Source organism: Podarcis filfolensis (genome assembly GCF_964270895.1).
Source record: "Podarcis filfolensis genome assembly, chromosome: 2".
Taxonomy (NCBI): Eukaryota; Metazoa; Chordata; class Lepidosauria; order Squamata; family Lacertidae; genus Podarcis; species Podarcis filfolensis.
The window spans coordinates 77,247,047-77,259,629 of NC_139605.1; the positions used below are offsets into that span (position 1 = coordinate 77,247,047).

Genomic DNA, 12,583 nt, shown 5'->3' on the forward strand with positions numbered 1-12,583 from the left:
ACTTAACCTGAGGTACCACTGTACCACAGTCAAAGTGTCTTGTTTATTTTATGCCTTATATTCAGTTTTGAGTATATGAAATAATTTTATCTAACAAGGAAGTATTGCTACTATAGTCTAAAAGTACAGATACGCTTATTGCTCACAGATCTCTACATAGCTTTAATGCAGACACATGCAAAGGAGGAAGTAATTTCATGCACCGGACAGAAGATATATTAATTAAGATAAGCTTATAAATGTCAACTGTGGTTCTGTTTCCTAACCTTTTCCCTCTCACCTCCCTAGTAATCTCAAATAGGGAGAATTATAATTAACCCCAGCATATGCTCATTGAGCTTTTAACCCAAGAACATGTGCAACACACTTTGTTCCCCAGTTTAGAAAGGCACTGGAAACAACTTATAAGATCTATGTTCATATTATTTGCAGTGGATCTAATTTCAAACACAACTACATTAATCACCATTTTAAATGGTAACCTTTTAGCTTGTCACTGTGGAATTTGTGATGAAACATGAATGATGACAGCGCAAAATGTAGAAAAGATATCTAGGACACATGTTGACTGATCTATCCCCATCCTCATTATTGCCAGTTCTCACAGGGCAATTTCTACAATGGGATAAAAGGCTGTAAGCAATGATATTTAATGAGAGAGGGATGGTTGGGAGATTTACAGCGCTTAAACCGTGCCCACCAGGGAATCAAACAACAACAAGCACCTCTCTGAAGAACATGTTCTTCAGTTCTGCTGGAGATACAGAAGAACATAGAGACCATAATAAGAAAGGAGTAGAAATGTCTGGCTGCAGGGGGGAAAGCACAGTATAAAGGGCTGAGCTGCTATAGGAGGCTTCAGAACAATGGGGCACGTCTTTTACCAAGTAAATCTTAACAAAGCTATCATTTATTTTCCTATCACATTATAATGGTTCTGACTGCCATTTGATGGCTGAAAATATCAAACCAATATATTCTTCCCAAATTAATAAAATGCAGATGCTAGACATCAAACCTGGTGTCACACTTATGCAAAGCATGCACTTTCCAGGACCCTGTAGCCCATGTCACAACAAGGACTTCAGAGTGTCAAGGAATGGACAAGGAATCGTGTAGTCCCCAAGAGTAGCATCAAATTGTCAGGCTAATAAACCTTCAGATATCTTCCCTTAAAAAAATTCGTATCAAATCCCCACTTGTTATTTCAAGAAAATGTATCTTTCCTAATATTTTGAAGCTATGGAAATGTAAAGTAGCCTTTTTATTACTTCACGTTAACAAATTTCCTTTCAAGCAGTTCTACCAATTTAAAAATACAGCACATAAGTGCATTGTGAGCACAGAATTTAAAGCATCTCAGTTCAATATACTTATTTTAAATTATTATAAATTGACCTATACCCAAAAATACTTTTCAGGGTGGGACACAAATATAAAACGCAAGCAGCGATACAATAAAATTAAGAGGAATAAAAGCATTCAACTAACTAAAAACACCACCATCTAAAATACATGAGCAAATAAACAGGTTTTAATCTGGTGCCAGATATAATAGTTTAAGTTCCAGGAGTACCACAATCAGGAGGGTATTTCACAGTTGTGGCACCATCATAGAAAAGGCCTCCTATTTTTTGTAGATACGTGTGATGTACTACTCCTAAACATGGAATTTGGACAAGGGTTGTCTCTGATATCCTGCATATATTTGGGTCTAAATTATTTGGGACCCAAATTATTTGGATCCAATTATTACTGTGATACTATGCATTAGTCTAAAGAATGGTTTAATCTGAGAGAGTTTCCATATCTCATTTATAAAGGGTCTTTCAAACACTTATTGTGGTTTATTGTGAATGTGCAGCATGCTCATGCATGCTGACTAATCACTACAAAACAGGGTAGCACAGCTCTAACCCAACACCACCAATCAGATCATTCAAATAATAACCGATGTCCCATTTATATATATATAAAAGTACCTGTTTCTTCAGGCTGGAGGTAAGGAATAAAGCTTAAGCTTCTTCAATCCCCTCTCTCACTATTCCTCAAGGTAAATACTGGCAGAACTGGCAGAAATCCCCTGACTTGAATGTCATATGAAGTCTTGAGGCAAACGCAGGTGAATGAGTAGGCCTGTAATCAGACTCGGGGTATTTTCCTCAGTCCAACATAATGTTTAGGCTTAGGTTTGTCAGCTGAAATACCTGTTTCTTATTTAGCCATATGTTGTCTTCCTCTTCAAGTTAATAAGGAATGCTGTTCTTTTCTCCCGGCCCTCCCTTTGCCTTGGACACTGTTCCCAGTGCACAGAAACAAGAGGTTGTAGGCCTATAGAGGGCAGCTGTGGGCACTGATAATCAGCAGAGTTCCCTGTGGTGATGACTACAATTCCCATGATGCTTCTGTTAAAGCCAAAGCTATCTCTTGGCATTTTAGGCCAAGCAGGAAGTTAAGCAGTAGGAGGTGAGCAGCAAGGCATATAAATAATCTCCCTCTAGTTTAAATAGGCTTTGGCTGCCTGCTCTGCCATGGTTGTCATTGTTAATGTTCTGAGACACGGTCCACACGTAATATATAATTTTCTTCCAGTGTTACAATGAACACATTGACATGATCAAATTTGGCTTAATAAATCAGGATATGCATGAGCTCTTACTTTGCTACTCACTTCACGTGAGTGGAGAAGCAAACCACGATGCTGCAGTTATGTATAGCTTCCTGTTAGGTGTGAATCAGGAAACTATGGTTAATGGTTTCTAAACAAGCTAAGATATGAAACCATGATTTAAAGTTGGCTTTCACTTCCTGGGTGTTTGCAGGCCATTATCCACAGTTCCTGGTTTGCACAAAATGGTTGACTGCAGCTTCCTAGCTTGTTTTCCCACTCAAATGTAGTATCTGCATATGATGCTCTGTGGGAGCCCAAAATTTGACACTCCGAAATGGATCGTCTAAATTATGTCTTCTCAATTTTGCACCTCCTCGACTTGGCACCCTGTGTGAGGGATCCACCCATACCGTCCTAAATATGAGTTTGTGTGTACTCTGACATATTAAACAAGGATTTGATCATGTGAACTAAGTCAGCATGTTATTTGTGTTATAGCTCTTCAGGTAGAAACCCTCTCCCCCCTCTTATGCTCAATTTTCTGTTCCCTACTCCCCCTGCTCAATTTTCCTACAACCTACATCCTAGGGACAAATGTTTGTTACTTGCTTCATTTAAAATTCCACTGTTTTCTAGATCTAGGGTTAAAGAGACATTTGTTATACAATTATACCCCTATAACTTATTTCTTTTGGTTATTCCATGACCCAAACACCCATTCCTGATAAAATGGAGAAGGTGAGAAAGCATGGCTGGAGCTAAAAAAGCTTGCTGTTGATTGTGTGGATCTGTGGATTGTGTGGATCTGTGATCACAACATTGTATATTGGATATGGATGCAAGCTACACAAACACCATGGGGCCAACACCTCAGCCTGAATACATGGGCTGAGGCCATATTACATATTACATGGCTTTGTCGAAGGGGTATGACATGGGAAGGCCTGAAGCCTTATCTGACCTCATGCAATTCAGTAGTGAGCCTGCCAGATGCCCCGATCATTCAGCTAGGTGAAAATAATCTGGTAAACTAGAAAGGCATCAACCTCACATTCGCAGCAGCACTGGACCTCAAGGCATTGTACACAATGCACCCAGTAATGACAATTCTGTGATCAGAACTGCTGGAACATGAGTCAATGAACAAGGTGATGCAGCACATGTTGGCACTCAGGACCAGATCATTTGGCATCCTGGCATCAGATTTGACAATGGGGCTCTATACAGACCCAATTTGGTGCGTTTTTGTCAGCTGGCAATGAAGTTTGGTTGCTTGATGTGTGCAGTGGCATTAGGGATTGGGGTTGCAGATGTGAGTAGTTTGGGGTCGACTCAAGTGATGGATAAGGCATTAGGTTGGATCCTGAGTCTAAGCGGACATAGAGTTGGGAACACCCCACCCCGGTCCAAGGAATCAGGGTATCCGTTAAAGGGATCCAAGGGGAGGTACTTTTGTCTGGCTGCCCAGACGGAGGCTGATGGGCCATAGTACAACCAAAATGGTGTTCCTTTTGAGGCTTTAAAATGCAGCAGTTACTCAGTCACTGTGGGGAATCCAGATGTCTTCTGCCAAGGGTGTATTTTTATGAAAATGGTGAGCTTCCTCAGTGTTCAAAGTGCAATACATTGACACTGGGAAATTATACTACCACCACCAGCAATACCATTGTGGTAGAGAAAGCTCTGTAAAATGTGGTTACACAAGCAGCTGGGTACCTATCGGATGGTGCCTGTAAAATCTGTGACAACAAACACCAAGTACTTCCTTGGAGTAAAGTGCATGCAACTCCACTGGGAGAGTGAAGAGTTAATAATTGTAGGAGGGCCATCTTTCTCCCAGAGATATTGATAAGATGGTTGACTGTTCTTAGAGGCCCTAGATCTTAATTGCATTTTATATTAAAATAATTTAGTGTTATTTTAGTAATCAACGGTGTTTGTTCAAACAGGAAACTTGAGGACAACTCTGCTACATCACTAGTCATATTATACAAGCATGACAGCACTTCTGTAGGGATTTTAAAAATACTGTGAATACCTGGAGCACTACTTCCCCCCCTCCTCCAGCAATGTTCCATCATTTCCAGAACTCTCTCTATTTTATAAGATGTTTTATTTTGTTCTTCTTTGCAATCTCTCAGCAATCCTGCACAACACAGAGAAAGACTACCCTCTATCTATTATGTCTGGAGAACTATATATCACACTATTACAGGTCTATCCTTCAAGGCTAAAATGAGGTTGGGGCATGCTCTGACCAATTTCTGGGATAATATAGATTAAATTCTATGCTAGTCCTTTTCATTTCCAATTGACATCAACTATTGTTGCTATTCCATTAAATACTCAACTCATTCTTAATGCTGCTCTAACCACAATGCTGAATGTGAAAGGGTGACATAAATAGAAAAGAGAGCCTGTCATTGATTTCTTCTCTTCCTTTTAGCTTTGTTGTAAGATCATCCTGGGGAAAAATTATTTGGGTAGACATGGAGCAGGACTGGTACCACAGATGGAAAACCTTTGTTATTTTATTCTATTAATATTTACAAAATTACATGCCCCCTAATTGAATACAAGTTTGTAACTCAATCAAGGGCTTGTGCTAACATCATAAATATTGACAGAACAGTTCACACGCTTAATGAATAGTGGAAAATTCTGGGAGAATAGTGCCCACCTAAGGATAATAGTACTTTTGTGTGTGTTGCCCTATCCTCTAATGAAAACAAGGATTATTGTAAGACACACCCCGAAAAAAAAAGGATAAGCAGAAAGATCAAATCAGCATTTAAAATAAATAGGGGGGGGGAGAGAGAGAGATGAGAATGGTAGGAAGGAAGGAGAATGCCTTTAAATTGATGCTGACAGAGGAAGATTACAGTTTGTGTGATGTCAGGTTTCAGATTACTATGCTCCATTTATAATTAAGGCTACTGTGAAAGCCTTTTTGACTGTAATCAAATCATAAGCAGCTGAAAGGAGTAATACCTTACAGAGAACAGCCGTTATCCACTAAACATATCTTACAATCTTGCACTGGCAAACATATCCACATTTGGAACATTAATGAAAAGTGGCATGCAGGAGCATTTACAGTGTCAAACTGTAACCTCTACTGTGCACTATCAATTCAGTTTAGCACCCTGCAGAAGGTACTCTGGGCCTGGAAGAATTGATCCATAAGGGAATATTGAATATTAAGGAGGAAAAAGAACTATATGGACTAGCAAATTATTATTATTTCTATAATTTCACTTTGAAAGCCACATATGCATACTTACATTTCTGTTGATGATTTTAATCATGACATTTTTATTTTAGGATTTTTTTGCTTTCTATGCTGTGTTGGGTGTGGCTTGCAATAAAAGATTGCAACATAGAAATATGAGATACAGTACATATTTAAAAAGACTTATATTTTATTATCTGCTATTTGCAAGGTAATTTGGGTTAATACTAATGCTAAATATTATAATTTCTATAGGAGTTGAGACTATATTTACTCATAAACATTCCTTGTTTAAAGAGAAAAGCAAATTATGGTTATACAGCTCTTTATATAATCTTCAAATGGCCATAAAGGAATCAAGAGATTCTCCTTCTTAAATCTTGGACTCAGAACTTATTAACGTGACCTGTGTGCTCAGCCAACTGCTTATTTAACTTGATTTTAGAAATGCATTAGCTAAAGAGATGAATGAAATTTAATCCTAGCTTTATACTTCTTATTAAGATAATATGTGGCTCTGTTACAAGTGTGTACTACTGTACAAGCATTTAGTAAGTATGATAAGGTTAGCACAGAAAAATTGTATGCTGTAACTATTATGTAACACAAACCAACCATTGCTTATTAAAATACTGTCACTTGGACCTCTTTCATGCTAGAAACTTTAGTTTTAATTAGTGCAGGGTAATAGTATCTAAGTCAGCAGAGCCCTGTAAGATTTTTATGACCTCAAGTAGATTTCTTGAATTGAAATCCCATTCACACTATGGTTAATACTTACACATTAAGCAGGATAGTGTGAGTGAAATATTAGATTCTCCTGCTATAATATTTTAATTAGTATCTGAATTCTGTTATTTATGATGTTGGTATAAAATACATCTGTTTATACATACACTGTGTTGTAACCCCAGGATAAAATAAAATATGTGACATGTGTTTGTCACTCAGGCAAGTAGGAAAAAAACAAACACTTTTACAGAAGGCTAAATGGTGTATCTCAAACAATAATTTACACTGGAAAGGTTAAACTATCAAATGAACTGCCTGGTTAAGATTTGCAAGCACCACAGTGATTAAGCATTTCCCTCTACTACATTTTGTTTTAAGAAGTTTACATGTGTAAACAAAAACAATTCTACATCAGACAGGAAAGGGGGACTTGTATAGATTTATCCTCATGACCCTAGTGTTATGGGTGAATGAAGCCACTAATATCACTTTTGCACTGCAATATCCATTCAGAAGGGTCAAGTGTGAAATAAGGACACAAGACAATAATTTTCAAAATCAGTTGGTTCTGTACATATGCGCAAGGTCAGTTTCAGAAGGTAAGATTGGTTTTGGTTTTTGCTCAGTTCATGGCCTTTGATTTGTAGAGTCCCACAAGTTTCCATCTAATCACCCATTTTTTTAAAACATCTATATAAAATGCCTTGTTGAAATAACCTGGGAATTTGGAGTTAGGTGTCACAGGGCAACTATTTCTCCTTGTCACCTTGATCAGGTGAGGCTGTAGAAATGCTGAACCACTGTCAGGACTTGGTGACGAACTACATGAGGATCAATAAACTGGAGCTGAACCCTGACAAGGCAGAGTAGGTGCTTCCCAGGACTAGGAACTGGGTGTGCAAATAGTACTGGCGGGTTTGCATCCCCACCAAAGGAATAAGCATACAACTCCAACACTGTAATTATAGATCCAAGTAGCCTTAGATCACCTTTTGCCAATTTCGGCTGGCTATAGTGATTCAAAAATAACCTGGCTATAGTGATTCAACCTTCCAGTTGGATAAATGCAATGCATTGCACATGTGGCTGCTGGTTCGGAAGATGCAATTAGCACAGAATTCTGACTGGTTTGTCTAGATAGAATCATATTACATCTATTCTGAAGGAATTACACTGTTTTTATTTGTTTCCAAACTCAATTAAAAATGCTTGTGTTTACCTTTAAAGACCTCAATTGCTAAGGACCCAAATATGTATTTTTGCATAAATCAAGCTGCCTGTACATTAAGGTCTCCAATGAGACCCTTATCTGAGTTCTGTCTGTAAGAGAGGTGCTTTATGTATTTACCCATGTAAGGTAAAGTAAAGGGACCCCTGACTGTTAGGTCCAGTCGCGAACGACTCTGGAGTTGCGGTGCTCATCTCACTTTATTGGCCGAGGGAGCCAGACAACTTCTGGGTCATGTGGCCAGCATGACTAAACCGCTTCTGGCTAACCAGAGCACCGCACGGAAATGCCGTTTACCTTCCCGCTGGAGCAGTACCTACTTATCTACTTGTACTTTGACATGCTTTTGAACTGTTAGGATGGCAGGAGCTGGGACCGAACAACGGGAGCTCACCCTGTCGCGGAGATTCGAACCGCCGACCTTCCAATTGGCAAGCCCTAGGCTCAGTTTGGAGGGGACTTTCTTGGCAGGGGAGCCCTGGTTTTGGAATACCTTCCAAAAGGAAGTAAGACTGGCACTAACATAGTATTCTTGTTGGGGCCAAGTTAAGTAGTTTTTTAAATTTGCTCAGCCTTTTAAAATCTCAAAAATAGTATAAAAGGAAATTAAATTTCCCATGTCCTTTATATTTTTACTGAAATGTATTTATATTTTTGAATAGTAAAATATATCCATTTAAGGAAAATACAGTTTTTACAGTTGTAATAGAAATCATGGTTGCACCATTTCTGTTCCCCTTACCACAGCTAAGCCACATATACGAGTGAAGAAAGCCAAGTCAACTAACCTAGGATGTAACTGACAATTGTAAAAAATTTACATTTATCTCACTCAGCATGGAGAATCAAAAAGGCTATCTTGAAACTCCATTCCCAGAAACACTATTTCAGGAAGGCTATCAGCATTTAAGAATGAAGCATAACATTGGCAGATAAACTGATCTTAAGGGACTAGTAAAACAAATGGGATGGCAAATTAATCCTGCAAAGGAATTCCACCTATTGTTTTAAAATGCTGAATTTTTAAAAACTATGTCTCCAACTTTTAAAGGGCTTAAAGTTATCATTCTTTTGCCTCTTGAGGACATTTTCCCATTTGTGTATTATTATTTTTCTTGAATCCATTAAAAGGATAATTATTTGCAAAAACTACTGATTAAGCTTGTGTTTGTCACAGCCAGATTCACTGAGTACATTATTTTTATATTTTGAAAAAAGATTCCTGTGAATTATTCTTTTTATATTTTTTTCAGCAGGCAGGTGGAAGTAGGCGTGAGTGGGAGGGTAAATGTTCAGGTGAACAGATGCCATAACTTTATTGAGAGGTTGTAAGGAAATGGCACACAGTGACATACTGAAGGCTGACATGAAGTATTGCAACTGAAACATTGTGACAGGGAAACATGAAAGACGAACTTCCTGAGGAGCTCTCGTAAGACTAACAGGAAAGTGAGAGGCAAAAGCAGGAAAGTTAATGGGATTTCCTTTTCAAATATAGGATCTCCAGTGCAGTAACCATAACAATATACAGTGGTACCTCGGGTTACAGACACTTCAGGTTACAGACGCTTCAGGTTACAGACTTCGCTAATCCAGAAATAGTACCTCGGGTTAAGAACTTTGTTTCAGGATGAGAACAGAAAACACGCGGCGGTGGCAGCGGGAGACCCCATTAGCTAAAGTGGTGCTTCAAGTTAAGAACAGTTTCAGGTTTAGAACGGACATCCAGAACGAATTAAGTTCTTAACTTGAGGTACCACTGTAATATGTATAGTGGAGTATGAGGGTGAGTATGTAAAATGCCTTCACAAGGTTGAGACTATTGGTTAGTTTAGCTCAGTACTGTCTGCTCAGGTTGGTAGCAACTCTCCAGTGTTTTAGACAGGAGGTGTTTTTTTGGGGGGGTTTCCTATTCCCAGCCCTACCTGGATATGTCAGGCATTGAACATGGGACCTTCTGAATGCCAAGCATGCATTATCGCTAAGCTATGACCCATCTCCGTTAAGGTCTTGTAGTTGAACACACTTAATAATATCCTATAATTGTAGAGTTGGAAGGGACCATTAGGATCATCTAGTCCAACCCCCTGCAGTGCAGGAATCTTTTTGCCCAATGTGGGGTTCAAACCCACAGCCCTGAGATTAAGAGTCTCGTGTTATACCAGCTGAGCTCTTGCCTAGGTTCTAAGAATCTTGGTAGATAAAAGTTTGAGGTATACTAAACAGCCTTAGGATGAGTATCTGTCCAATTCATGCAGTTTCGTGAATATTTTTCTGAAGAACATAGACGTTTCACCATTTACTACTAAGCTGTTATAAATCTGGAATAGGATAAAGCCTGAAATTCAGTATTTTCATAGGCAATAAAATCCACCAATACTGCAATTGAAATTCCATAATATGCATATAAGTGAATGTGAAATTTCTCAAGGCAAGACAATGTATGCCGCACTGGAAGATATCAATTTCACACACACCAACACAGATCATATTGTTTCTATAAAATAACAAATACAGTCACGGGAAAAAGAAAGTGCACCCTCTTTGAATTCTGTGGTTTTACATATCAGGACATAATAGCAATCATTTGTTCTTTAGCAGGTCTTAAAATTAGGTAAATACAACCTCAGGTGAACAACAACACATGATATGTTACACTGTGTCATGATTTCTTTAACAGAAATAAAGCCAAGATGCAGAAATCATGGGTAAAAAACTATTTTGAAAAGAAAGACTGTAGCTTGAAATCTCTGAAACACATTTTGGTCATTCTAATTTCTTCTGGAGGAGGTTCTCTGGTTAGAGTGAATGGCTTGGCCATAATACTGGCAGTGTAGACTGTATTGGCTTCTATGTAGTGGGTCTACGTGCTGCCATTTGCACCTTTGGTATTCAGTTGCAATTTAAACGTTCTCAAAAGCAGTTTCACTTTAGCAAATATTTTCTGTACCCTTTATATGCACAATTATTTCAAGAGACAATCACACACTCTTAAATCACCCCCAAGTTTCAGTTTAATAACAGGATGAGTAGCACAAAACAGTCTGGCAGATGACCAGTGCATGAATATCATGCATACCACTTGCGTAGGAGCTAAGTTGTTCTCTACACCTAATATATGGAATCACATGCGAGGATAATGCATTCACTTGATAAATACAACCACTGAAGAATAGCAAGCAAAATCTACTGTTGGCAATCACCCAAAATTATAAACCTACTCATGCTGCCCTGTTCTCTGCATTTATAGTTGACTAGCATATTAATCTATACCGAGTTTCTACAGAAAAAACTATTCAATTCATCCACTTTTAGGTTAATGGAAGGAAGCATCAATATAAACCTATTAAATATTAAAATCTAAATACTATTTAGATATATATTATAGAGTGTTTGGGGAGGAATGTATGTGTAGCATGGCACACTTTGAATATGACAATTCACACAAGCAAGCAAGGTCGCTATAGGAAGCATTTATTCATTTTCTTTTTCACAGTTATATCATTACTTGATAAAGACATAGAGCTTTGGGCTTCACAACCTGTGGAAGGGTAGGAATTCTATTAAGAGGGTCTACCATCATTCATGGTTCTTGTTGGTTTCCTACAAGAAGGAAAAGTCTTCGCAGGGCTTTTTTGAGCTGGAACGTGCCGGAACACAGTTCCAGCACCTCTTACCTCGTCCCTGTGGCTCACAAGGAGACCCTCCCCAGAACACGAAGGGGACATCCTCCATGGGCTCCAGAGTAGGTCTCCTTGTGAGCTGGAGGCACAGAAGGGCTCTTCAGCCTCCAGGCTAACAGCTAATGCATGGTAAGAAGCCCAGCGCATCAGCTCTGCAAGCCGCCCTGTCTCTCCTGCTTGTGCCAAAGAGGCAAGGCTGTTCCATGGACTGTCAGAGCTGAGGCACAGGGAAGAAGCCTCCCTGTACGTCAGCTCTGCAAGCCGCCCTCTTTGGGCTCTGGGGTGGGTCTCCTCTTTGAGCCACTAGGACTCTCCAGGGTGCTCCCCATTATATGCAATTTTGCATATGCCCGCAGGGGCCCCAAACGGAACCTCCGCACAAATGGGGAGTCACCTCTAATACTAGTACAAAGGTCTGTTTGTGATGAGTTCCTGCACCTTTTTTTCTAGAAAAAAGCACTGTGTCTTTGAAAAGTGAATGTACCTGGCAGGTGTCCTTTGGCAGAACGTCCTTCAAAGTAGACACCGGCAATGAGAAAGCCCTGTTTCTTTTAGCCAAATGCCTAACATCAGAAAGGCAGTGTTTCACCCAATGAATTTAGAACTGCAGGTAACAAACGGAAAGAGGCAAGCCTTCAGTTACCTTAGATCCAGGCCATTTAAAGCAAAACCATAAATGTATACGTGGTAGACAACCTAAAAAGACAATACTACAGTAAAAACAAAAATGTAAACACATCAGTAAACACCATTCCCTGATCTTTCTGACTGATCCCTCTTTAAGCTTTTGGGAACAGGCCTGAATCAGAAATGTGGAACCTGTGGCCCTCCAGATCTTATTGGACTACCAATCCAACATCCTGACCACTGGCCACACTGGCTGGGGCCAATGAAAACTGGGAGTCCAACAACAGTTGAAGGTGCTCTGGCTCTGCATTCTTTGTCTAAATGGAGTCATGGTATCTTAACCAGTTTCATTTCAAATTCTGTAAAGCACAACTTTTCTAGAACTATATCTTTGTTATAATTATTTCTGCCTTCCTGATATTAATTTATGTTGACATTAGTATCCTGTCATATGGCACAGCAGTGCTCTT

General features: G+C 39.1%; 1 protein-coding gene across 15 annotated transcripts in view; it reads right to left on the minus strand.

Annotated features, from left to right (window-relative positions):
- Positions 1 to 12,583, minus strand: part of TENM2 (teneurin transmembrane protein 2) — a 709,050-nt gene that overhangs the window by 519,435 nt on the left and 177,032 nt on the right. Inside the window, exon 1 of one of the 15 annotated variants that reach the window (XM_083596579.1) lies at positions 1,983 to 2,720. The exons of 11 other annotated variants lie outside the window; for them this stretch is intronic. The gene's annotated coding sequence lies outside the window, so the exon portion shown is untranslated. Of the gene's footprint in view, positions 1 to 1,982; positions 2,721 to 12,583 lie in introns of those variants that run through there. 3 more of the 15 variants (XM_083596573.1, XM_083596576.1, XM_083596581.1) reach the window with 3 other exon arrangements.